Source organism: Mus caroli, chromosome 1, assembly GCF_900094665.2.
Source record: "Mus caroli chromosome 1, CAROLI_EIJ_v1.1, whole genome shotgun sequence".
Taxonomy (NCBI): Eukaryota; Metazoa; Chordata; class Mammalia; order Rodentia; family Muridae; genus Mus; species Mus caroli.
The window spans coordinates 167,509,133-167,521,484 of NC_034570.1; the positions used below are offsets into that span (position 1 = coordinate 167,509,133).

At 45.0% G+C, this 12,352-nt stretch overlaps 1 long non-coding RNA gene across 1 annotated transcript; it reads left to right on the forward strand.

The window, feature by feature from the left end:
• Positions 1-3,740: 3,740 nt before the first annotated feature.
• Positions 3,741-6,237, forward strand: LOC110304109. The gene is made up of 3 exons (XR_002379015.2): positions 3,741-4,196; positions 5,007-5,282; positions 5,441-6,237. It is a non-coding gene; the product is annotated as an uncharacterized LOC110304109 (long non-coding RNA).
• Positions 6,238-12,352: the final 6,115 nt, after the last annotated feature.

Below are 12,352 nucleotides of genomic sequence, written 5' to 3' on the forward strand. Positions count from 1 at the left end.
CTGTAGCTACCTGGCTATGAGGACGAAGGTGCCCCAGGATGAGGCAGGAGGGAGAAGTGACACAGGTTTACAACCTGCACACTGTCATAGGACAGGCGACTCTTATGTAAATTTAAGATCTCTTATGTAGATTTAAGATCTCTACCAAATCCTCAAGATCTTGCAAGTGAATGATCTCGGTTTCTCTGAGTCTGCTGGGTGTTTCCTTGGGTCTGATTATTGCTGAGGCACAAAATGAAATTCTCACCTCACGTTCTGCTTTCTAGCCTTCTCCATGTCCATTTATTCACCACAAGAGGGTAAAGGTTGTGTGTCCAGTGATTTTTGACACCATGGCACAACTGAGTTTTCTAGCCAAGCTATCTCCATGTCTTTCTACCATTTGGGGGGGTGTGTGTGGTGGGGGAGAGAAGTAAATTTGAAAACTCCAATTTAGATTGGCCTATTTACTGCCCTGAGTACCAGCTATCTATGTGTTCATATACCCAGACCTGGGCGGGTGAGGTGGGGGGCTGAGCCTGTAGGTAAAGAACTGAGACATTTCTGGGCTCCTTACAATAAATGACATCAAACTGGATGAAAACCTTCAGCGAAAGGCAAAGAAATTAGAGTAGATGTTGGGGCACAAAGAACTTTTGCTTTTCATAGTAAGTGTGAAGTCTAGAAAAATGTGGTGGTTTCTCACGTTCTATTTATATGTTATTTTACTTGAGGGATGCCTCAAAGCGATGCTAGAACCACTTCTGTGCAGAGGGGGAGGGAGGGGAGGCTTGTCATCATTTACTCGGCGTGCTATGTAAAGGTGCTTATCTTGCAGTAAAAATAATACTTTAGTGAGAATATGACAGGCGGTCTGTAGGCTTGACCAGTATGGAAGGGTTTAGATGATTGATGTGTTGCTGTTTAAAAGTCAGTCAAATAACACCCTCGAAGAATGAGGCTCTCAATCTTCATGTTGCTTTTATTTACTAGTATGTATATTTTTTAATCTCTCCAAAAATAATAGTTAAGCCTTATAAGCAGGAGATAGATAGATAGATAGATAGATAGATAGATAGATAGAGAGACAGAGAGAGAGAGAAAGGAAGGAAGAAAGAAAGAGAGAAAGAAAGACAGAGAGAAAGGAAGGAAGGAAGGAAGGAAAGAAGGAAGAAAGAAAGGAAGGAAGAGAGAAAGAAACCCAAAACAAAAAATAAAACTGTATCTCAAATCTGAATATTTGGATTCTGGGCTGATAGTCTTTAAAATAATAAATGAATTCTTTTGTTCAAATTATGAAAAATCTTGAGGTCTAGCTAGAATGGCTCAGAAATTCTCCGCGTTGTCAAGACCTGCGGTGTCTGTCTGATAGCCTCTTCCCACAGGTAGCTGCTGTGAATGTTCTTCCAGGTAGGTGGTAACCTAGAATAATATGCACTTGAAGCTCCCTGGCACAGAGGTGACTTCCAAGTCTTTCACTCTGGGTCAGTGAGAAACAGGCTGAGAGCAAGGTGCTGGGGAGAAGAGGGTTCAAGCTCTTTGCAAACATCTCACACCTCCCCCAGACCTTGGGTAGGTAGCATTTGAAAGATGGATGGACCTAGCTTCTCCTTTTAGATCCCAAATTTGACAATGGCCAAATCCCTTGCTTTAGGGTCATCTTTGATCAAGATCAAGTCTGCAATCTCTATCCTGGTTATACCTCTGAAGTCAAATTCTCACTGTAATATTTGTCACGGGTTACCATGCCCATTGTCTGCTACAAACAGTTACTGTTGGAATCTAGATTGGAGTGCTGCTGCCGCCGCTATTGTGGGTTTTCCTTCCAGTCTGACCCAGTCATCAGCTCTGTACAGCAGGTCATTCTCTGTTGCCGTCTGAGCCCTGCTGGCCTCATCTCCTTCACCTCAAGAACTGAAACCTGACAGCATCCTCCCCACTCACTCTCTCTTCACACACTCCCAGCTAGGAAGGGACTGCTTGGGTTTCCATAAAGCGTGTTATTTGTTCAGCCACAACGAGGCAGTGCTCAGTCCAAGCAGGGACAGGCAGGGAGCAGACAGTTGTCAGTGCTGCTGGACTGGGGAGGCAGAGAAGTGTGGTGGGGTGCTGAGGTGCCAGCCTCCAGGAACCTCAAAACTCCTTTGCTGCCCAAGTGGGAGGGAGTCTCTGGGTTTCCCCTTACTGGCCCCATTTTCTTAGAATATTTCTCACCTCCTCTCACTGTCAGCTACTGGAAAGAACCCTCAAAGGAAACTCAGGGAGACATGTCCATACCACAAATGTGGGCTCCCACTCTGCCACATTCGTTTCTTCATTTCTAAGAGCAGAAGGACTATACCCTGTAACTTCTTCCTTGACACAATGCGGCTGTGAATGTATGTACAGACTACTAAGCTCTCAGAGGAAAGATGCTATGAATATTTTAGGGGACAATACTACTATAAAACAAAAAAATCTGTTTTACACCATGGTGAAAGGTTTTCCTGTCACAAAGCCTCCCCAGCAATGTGGACTTTTTTTTTTTCTTTTCTTTTTTTTTTTTTTTTACAATTTTTATTTTATTTTTATTCAATGTGGATTTTTCTTTTAAAAACATTAAACTCAGCAAATGCTAATAGTTTCAACTTTATTTTGTTTTCAGCATGCCCTCATAGAAAGCAATTTCTCCATGTTGTGTGAAAATCAAAGGGTCATAATTGTGAAAAGCTTACACACTCTCCGGTGGGCTCATGGTGCAAAAACACATGTGCAAGTTTCCTCACTGGAGTCTCACTGCTGTTCCCTTCTGACAGCTTTCTCTGTGCCTGTTCTGATTGATCTAGGGTACCACACCCATATCACTTCTTTTTTGGGGGGAGGGGATAAAAGGAAAACTTCATTGACATCAAAGAAAAGCTGCTATGTCAAGTGCCCCAACCCCTCCACTAATGCTGAAGAAATCAAAAATTAAAAAAAAAAAAAAAGCCCTGTGACTGATGTTCTCTGGAGTATCATTAAATATAAAAACTACTATGGCAAATGTCATACAGAATGTCAACAGACAAGTGCCCAGGTCCCATGTAGCCAGGAGAAGGTGGCTCATGCTAGGTCAGAGCTTAGAGAATCTCGGTGTCAGGCCTTGTGTCACCGATGCACCCTGTGTGTTGTCACAGCCATATCATGGTGCCATGCAAATGGGTGTAAGTCCATTCACTGGGAGGACAGTGCATCTGCCCGAAAACCAGCAGAATACGACCATGCATTCTGCTTAGTCAGACACTTTTAAACACTAAGATATGATCCAACATTACGTGTGTGTGTGTGTGTGTGTGTGTGTCAGGGCCAAGTACTGGATGGCTTTAGAGTTCCTAATCAGGCTGTCCTCTTCCCTCTTTGATACCATGCCACTTCACAAAAGCAGTCAGGCCACAGTCATCTCTCTTCTCTTTTCTTTTCCTTCTTGTTATTATGATCCAATCTTCCTTTTTGATCTCACCATTTTCATCAGTTTTTGTAAAAGGCAATGAGCATAACAATACATGTTTGGTAAAAACAGTTCTTTGTTGCTATATTGAATCATTTGGATTTTTAAAAAAACAAAAAACAAAACAACAACAAAAACAACCAAAACCAAACAAGCACTCCCTCCCCCTGGAAAAAAAAAAAAGACACAACCTTCACTCTGCTTGATGCCATAGACAAGAGTCCAAAGGACATTAGCTGCTCGGTTGCACACATTGGAGGGAGAGATTGCTGCGGGCTCTGTCTCCCTAATAGACTGGCGATTTTGTAAAAGATTTTAGAGGGTTTTGTTTAACCATTTCTGCATGTGTTTTTAATGAGCTCATGATTCGCAGCAAAGGCCAGGTTGTGGGGTTTGCAGCCTTTTTTTCGGACCCGATCCCTTCCCGCTGACCTGCCGAGTGGGCACCTGTGCTCCTTGCCTGGCTCACCTATGGGAGTCAAGGTGGTGGGGCCATCTCCGGGCCTGTCTTCTTGCCAGGGATGAATCATGCAGTAGGCAGAGCGGAAGGAGTCTCTTTGTTGACAGCTTTCCATCTGGACTTTGGATACGGCTGGCCGTTCATGGAGAGCCTGGGTTAGCTGGAAAGAACTGCTCTGCTCTAGTCTGCTTCTCCATGAAGGCCCCAGGCCGAGTAAAACACCAGCGAAGGAGCTGCCCAGCATTTCAGCTGCAAAGCAGAGAAGTAGCCCTCCCAGGTCCAGGTCCCCAGGTTTGTGAATGTGCACAACTCCCGCTTCGACAAGTGGGTATTTAATAGTCAATAGGATCGTTTACAGCCTCATTCAAATAATCCGACTGGAGTACACCTGAATAAATACACCAAGCTCAGGTGACTGAGCGCTAACCCCTTGGAGTTTAATAATTAAAATAAACAGACCTATTGAGATGAATTCCAGTCTTTTCATGTATAAATGTAAGATGCTCCACACAGGTTGGTGTTTATGATTCACACAAGAATATGATGGATAGATGATACATGTTCCATAGCTACTTAAGAAAAGAAGAGATTATCTTAGCCATGGGGTAAAGTTATGTGATATCATTCAGTCTGATTCTGGGCCAGTACAGAGTTTCCCCCCCTATCTTTCTGTCTTTTTTTTTTCTTTTCTTTTCTTTTCTTTTCTTTTTTTTTTTTTTTTCTTTTTTTTTTTTTTTTTTGTGAAAGATTACTTCTTGGCAAACTAGATATGCAAACGCCAGAATACAGTAAAACCACATTTAATTGGACCTACTTGCCAACTCCTTGAACACAGCTTGGATTATCCCACTGGAGGCTGCTTCTGTTAAAAGCTGGGGGAGGAGGAAGTGGCACATTGACAAGGCCTCAGATAATTTTTTTTTCACTCGAAGTACAATTATGCAATGAGCCAAGTTTGGAAGTATTTTACTATGTTTAATAATTATTATTAAAGATATTGTAAAACATATGCATTTGTTAAGTGGAATGTAATGGGAGTTAAAAATCATGTCATAAATTTCACTTCGGATTTATTTTTCTATTTTGTGTTTTATTTGACAGCCTTCCAACTTGAGTCTAGCCCAAAGCCTGCACTCTAATACATATCATACTTGATATTAAAGTGAGAAGGGGGTAATTTATAGGAGCTGCCTGAGAACGGCTCTCTTCTCGGGGGCCATGCTATGTGGAATCGCCACCTCTGTTCAGGTAACAAGGAATGTGAAAACCGTTCACAGTGAGATGACAGGGATAGAGGAAGCTTTTCCAGCAGCAGTGCTGAAAACCACACGTCCTGGGCATGGCTACTGTTCAAGAGAAGATGGAGCACAGAGCAGGGTACTAGCCCTTTGTGTGCGTGAATCTTGGAGGAGTGCGGGTGGGGTGGGAGGATGGGGCTGTGGAACCGAATTTCCATCCCGACCTCTCACCTGGGAAGCTGACAATGGTCCCCTTTGCACATCTAGAGCTGAAAGAAATTTGTCTTATCTGTACAGTGTCTTTTCCAAAGAGGAGAAAATGCCCCTGAAACCCCACTTCTTGACTTTGAGCAGAGGTGCCATCTCTAATGATTAGCAAGACACTCTAGGTTGTTTGTGACGAAGAACTCCACCTGCGCTGTGAAATCCCCATGATTTTTCTCACATTCCCACTCAAGCTGCCGAGCAACTGGGCCTTCTCTCTTCTACGTGCGGCTGTGTCAGTGTGATTTCTGTGCGCCATGCCACTGGGCTGTACCTTCGTGCCCCACCGCAATTAATGATGGGCTGTGGGAGGAGGCTGGCAGGTCACGGGAGGGCAAGGTCCCTGCATCCGCACCCCCACCCCCAGCGGGCTCCCTTTCTTTCCAGTGGGGGTGACATCCTTAGCTCTGCTTTTCGAGGTATCCTTTGAATGTATCCCCCAGGGCTTCTGGAATCCTCCCGCAGTTCTGCTGTCTCGTGGCGGGACTGCGGCAGCATGAGGCATGCATGTGCAAAGGCGACATGAGGACATGCGGACTTCATCCCTGAAAGCAGAGCTCCTGAGGTGTGTCCTTCCACAACCCAGCAACACCAGCCTCCAGTGCCCTGGAACTTTCTCTGGACAGACACAGCTTTGCCTCAGGCAGGACTGACCAGGACCTGAAGAGAGCTGGCTTGGGAGCTCTCTGGAAGGGTCTTTCGTCTAAAAACCGGAAACCAGAAGAATGGATGGTGATCAGAAATCTGTGCTCTTGTTTCCTGCTGACTAAGTCGGACTGTCTTGAACAAGAGACTTTATCGGTTCATCTATAAAATAAACATTTTGAGCCAGATGCCTCTGAGATTCTTTCCAGCTCTCAGTTCTTGGGTATCTTTTACCTATTTAGCTGAAACACTGATTGAACTTGAACAGGAAAATATTTTCCAATTAGTGTAGAAATGGTGACTAATACACCGGTTGGCTTCTGAGGTGCCTCTGATCAAAGGCAGGCTTGCTCTGATAAGGCTGGGCAGGGGTAGGGCTGGGGGGATTTTAATATCTAAACGCACTCACATTTACACATGTCAGCCATGTGCTAGGCATATGCTTTCATGTCTGTGGTCAAGTCCAGTGGGTTTGGGGTTAATTTTTTTTTTTTAACAGGCAAAAATCCCTAGAGATTTTAAATAAATATACTGCAAGAACATATTTCATGGTTTGTTTTATTTTGTTGACACTCTTAAGAAAGTGGATAGAGACAGAATCAGATGTGTTTTATACTTCATCATTGGCTATTTTAATGATCAAAGATCACATAGAGAATTTGCCTAGCTAAGCATACTCCCTATTAGTTCTGTATAGGATTTTTTTTTTTTTTTTTTGGTCTCAGTTTCTCCATAGAACTGTTTTTGGACAGCTCTCAGCCACCTTGCATCACAGGTTCTTGTGTATGAAAAGGCAGCTGTCAATGGAAGGTACACAAAAGACGACAGCTCCTCAGATATGGTTTGTGGGGCTTTGAGTGGCCAAAGGGATTCCTATAGGTCTAGAAGTCAGCCGCTACATAGTTAGATTATCATCTATCTAATTGTACCATACTGTTCGTGCAGATGGGCTTTAAAATTAGAGAAGAGTGATTCTCGTGTTTGTTCTCTCTCTCTCTCTCTCTCTCTCTCTCTCTCTCTCTCTCTCGTGTGTGTGTGTGTGTGTGTGTGTGTGTGTGTGTGTGTGTGTGTGTAAAATACGTATGTGCATGCATGTGGATGCCAGAGATCAACTTTGGTGTTATTTCTGGGAAACAATCCACCTTGTTTTTGTGAGACAGGCTCTATAGCCCATGCTGGCTGCTCTCAAATCTAAAAGTGATTGACCTACCTCAACCTTCCAAGTTATGGTAGTAGCCACCATGCCGACTCTCATTTTCTTTTGAGGCAGGATCTCTTACTAGGAGGTAGGGCTTGCTGGTTAACCTCCCGGCTGGCTTCAGGAATCCACCTGACTGTCTCCACCTTCCCAGGGCTGGAAGATCTTTCTATCCTGCTGAATTTTTCATGTGGCCTCTGGGGAGTAAATTCAGGTGGCTCTGTAGCACACACTTCACACACCGTGCCACCTCTCCAACCAGACCACAAGAAGACTAACTTAATGAAGCATCTCACGACATACCCATATCTCTAGTGTGTTCTTAAATTCTCCCAGAATTTTCTGTGCAGAAACAATCTAGGAGAAAGAATGAGTGCAAGTTAATTTGTATGGGAGTCTAATTAAAGTATTTTGATTTTTTTTCTCTTTTCCATTCTGAAGTCATAAATGATTGAGAAATTCAAGCTTGACACAGATTAAAGTAGGGCTATGCTCTCATAAAACTCTTGGGGTTGCAAAGGATAGAAATCCAACTTAAGTTAGTTGAAGCCAATTTTTTTTTTTTTTTTGTCACAAGGCTACATGGATTCAGTGGGATCCAAAAGAGGAATATGTCTGGGCCTGGGGAGCAGCTAGACCGTGCGGCTCAGAGGCTGTCTGGATCCGCTCTCCCTCTCTTGCCTCTGCTTCTCTTTCTGCTGATTGGCATTTTCCATCCCTCAGTCCACATGGTGGATCAGGGCTGCCAACTGCTTCTGCATTTACATGTCTTCATTTTCAGACACTCAGAGGGAGACTGACTTCTTTTTTGTCAGTTGCAGTTCCCAAATCTTGGGGGAGGACTCTGATTGGTCAGCTTGAATCAGGTGCCCACCGCTCCACCAATGGCTGGGGCCAAGAGTGCGTCCCATTGTGCCAACAGGCAGACTCCTGTGGTGCCATATGCAAGTTGAGGGGCCTGCATGTTCAGGGGGCCGGGGGCAGAGGAATAGTTCCCAGGAGCCAGGGACACGGTTCCCAGAAATGAGGCCGGTGCTAGGCTGACAAAACAATAGGGGCCCATCATGTTTCTGGACTGAATTTAAAGGAAAACTATGAAAAGATATTTATTTGCAAGTGAGGATAATATGTTCTCCCTTGTGGTGTAACAGCAGTTAATTTCTAACCCACGGTCAAGCGCTAAGTGAAATAATGTATGTTTGTTAAAGCACTGTGAAAAATTAATTTTCGTGTCAACTCCCTCCCTTATCATTTCATAGTCTTGGAGCATCTCCACGTGCACGTTTCTGGTATTCTTACCTGGCTCGCTCTGCACAGCCCGTGGGTCCCAACCGCAAACATGGATCCCCCTTTACTGTATGCTGACCGGTGTGCCTTGTGAGCCCAGCAGTGGGTTGTCAGACAGTCGGAGCTGAGAACAGAGAAAGCACATTTGCTCTATTTGTTTGTAGCCTAGAAGAATGGTTCTCTGTCTACAAAAGGCTGCTCCCTGGCACAAGTGAGAAAGGTATGTTTTCCACCTAGGGAACGCAGGAACCCACGGAGAGACTAGGAGTTACTGATGTGAATTAATGTTCCATGAAGTCCTCAGAGTCCCATTGCTCACTTTCCACCAGCCAGGGTGTTAGCTACTGGACTATGAGCTTATGAATAACCCTCTCATGGCTGCCTGCCTCCTAGAAAGAGAGACCATGCCTTGGGGAGACCTGCTGTCTAGTGCCCAAGAAAAAGAGCCACACAAATTGGTTTAATGGAAGATGGTCCTTAGATGCTCTTGGTCCTGTCTTAGGATTTCTATTACTGTGAAGAGACACCGTGACCATGGCAACTCTTATAAAGGAAAGCATTTAATTGGGACTGGCTTACAGTTCAGAGGTTTAGTCAGCTATCTATCATCATGGCAGGAAACATGGCAGAAGGCAGGCAGACATGGTACAGAAAAGGTAAGTAGTAGTTCTCCATCCAGATTGGTGAACAGCGGGAAGAAAGTGTCACACTGGGCTTGGCTTGAGCATATGAGACTCCCAAAGCCCACCCTCTCAGTGACACACTTCCTCCAATAAGGACACACCTACTCCAAAAGGCCACACTTCCTAATAGTGCCACTCCCTGAGACTGTGGGGGCTATTTTCATTCAGACCACCACAGGCCCTGGGGCTAAAGATTCAAAAGGTGAACCCTGAAGGTCAACATGGAAGAGCATTGACTCTGAGCACAGCAAACCTCGAAGTCTGACTTCTGTGTTAAAACAGAATTTCACCAACTCTGTTTAAACAACATTGTCATTGAGTTGACACCGTCTAGATAGTGGAAGCATTGTCTCAGCCAAGACACAATCACCGGTGACAGAAAAGGGACTCAGACAGGTTCAGATAAGAAGAGAATTTATTAAATCATATAACCGAGGAGTCCAGGGGGCAATAGTAGTCTTCACAGTGACCAGGTAAAGGGAGGGGCCCCGAAGACTGGGATAATGGCAGAACTCTCATTTTCTCCATCTCCCTTTCCCACATTTCTTGGGTTTATTCCCATAATTCCAGCTGAAGATAACCTTTTCTTCATATGATAAGATAATCAGACATGAACAAAGACGATCCTATCTCAGCTAGTGACCTCAATGGGAAGGGAATGACACCCTCTGAATGCCTGTATTTAACTCCTAAGGGAGGAGCTAGTATCTAGGCTATCCTTGGACAGTGTGGTCCTCAGTGACCTGGGAAAGGGATCTATGCTTAGGCCAGCTGGGAAATAATGCATACGTCTTTGTTCAGGTCTTCTAGGATGGAAATAGAGCTAGAAAGGTCTGAAGGGCAGACCAGAGAAGGAGCTTCTATGAGGAAGTCACTCTGAGTTGGGAGGACAGGACAGAGGGGTGTAGTGGATAACATGGCTGTTTTGCTTTGAGACAGGTTCTCATGTACTGCAGGTTGCCCTCAAACTCTTTATATAGCTGAGGATGACCTTAAAGTTCTGATCCTCCTACTCGATTTCTCTGGTGCTGGAATCACAGGTGTGTGTCACCAGGCCAGTTTATTTAATGAAGGGCTGGAGTATTGTCTGGGTTTGTGTGTCAACTTGGTACAAATTAGAGTTATCAGGGAGGAAGGAGCCTCAATTGAGAAAATACTTCCATGATATCCACTAAGGCATTTTCTCAACTAGTGATCAATGGTGGAGGGCTCAGCCCATTGTGTGTGATGCCATCCTGGGCTGTTAGTCCTGGGTGCTATAGGAAAAAAGGCTGAGCAAGGCATGAGAGCAAGCCAGTAGGCAGCACCCCTCCATGGCCTCTCTATCAACTCCTGCCTCCAGGATCCTACCCTGATTGAGTTCCTGTCCTGACTAAAGGGTGAACAGAGATATGGAAGTATAAACCCAATAAACCCTTTCCTCCCCAACTTGTTTTTTGGTCATGGTGTTTTGTTGCAACAATAGAACCCTTACTAAGACAGCTGGCATGGTACCCAGGGCTTTGAGTGAGCCAGAGAGGTTCTCCGATGACCGAGCTTCATCCCCAGCACCTTACAGATATCTCTAGAGAAAATTTTAAAAGTTGCTACTGTACACTTGTCTCTGAACACAGAAGTCCCTATCATGACATTTACTGGGTATTGAAATAAACAAGCAAAAAAACTGTCATAAGCCCTCAAGAGTGTTCTGCAAAATAAGAAGCAAAGGCAGTGGATAGGAACACACAGCAAGTGAGGGCCTGCCTGGAGGATGTTCCAGAGACTTTTCTAAGGAAGGGATGGGAGGACAGAGATTAGCCAGCAGTGACAGAGATTAGCCAGCAGTGAGCTGGTGAAAGAGCACGCTGTAGTCAGGGATAGGTGTGTATATGTGTGTGTGTGTGTGCAAGGAACCTGGAGACCCAGACACATTGAGGCCTCATTCAGCCTAAAAAGCATGGTTGGAGCACCGTGAAGAGGGTGTTTAATTATCTCAGAACCATGAGAACAAATGTCCACAAACTTGGTGACTAAAACACATTGTCTTGTTGTGCTAGAATGCAAAATAATTACAGAAAGAAAAAAGGAAGGAAGGAAGGAAGGAAGGAAGGAAGGNGAGAGAGAGAGAGAGAGAGAGAGAGAGAGAGAGAGAGAGAGAGAGAGAGAGAGAGAGAGCTTGGTACAGCCATACTCCCTCCGGAAGCTCCATTGAGGAAACTTCCAGACTCTTCACTTCCAGTTTCCGATGTTCCTGTGGCTGCAGTTTAGCTTTCATTGTTCCTAACCAATGCCGTCTTTCCTTTTGCTTCTTCCGAGGACAACTGGCCATTGGACTCAAGGCTGTGACAGTATCCTAGAGTTTGTTATATCTGCAAAGACCCCTTTTCTAAGTAAGGAAGCACTCACAGGGTTTGGGTGCTAGGATGAAGATGTATCTTTTAGTAAGCCACCGTCTAACCCCTGACAGAGGGCTGAAGACTGAGCGTGTTCTGGGTGCTGGATGGGGTCAGCTCTTATAGAGTCTCTGGAGCAAGGGGAGTTGTTTCCATGTACATTCCAGAAGAAATCCTCGTTCTCTTGTGGAAGCAGATAGGTAGCAATGGCGCATCTACAGTGCTGGAGATCAATGCTGGGACAGAAGGTAGGGGACTGGCTAAGTTCTCATCAGAGCAAGGGGTGCACAGAAGTGTTTGGATTATAGGTCTAGTCAGTCAATGTACTTGGAGTAGTGGGGCAGTCGGGTGGCTGGCAGGGTGGGAGCACTAGAATCATACACCATTCTGACCTGAGTCTCCATACTGTCCTTCCCCAGGAGACAGCCCTGGGAGGTGGGAAGGATGTTGGCAGAATCCGGGTTCAAATCCCAGACATTCCTTCCATTTCCCAGATTCTTGATGTTCGTGATGTTTCCCAGTGCCTGAGCTGTGGTTTTCTGTTCTAAAGTAGATCTACCAATACAGACTTCACAGATCTCCTGAAAGAATTAAAGATAATATGAGCAGGGTATGTATGGGTCTAGGGTTTGGCACCTTGTGAGCATCCAGATGTACCAGCTCTTCCTCTTGCTTGGCCTCACCCCTTTCCGGCTGGTACTTCCCCTGGGCTCAGCTGTGCCTGTCAGCTTTTACTTCTCTTTGCCACTCCACCTGCGGC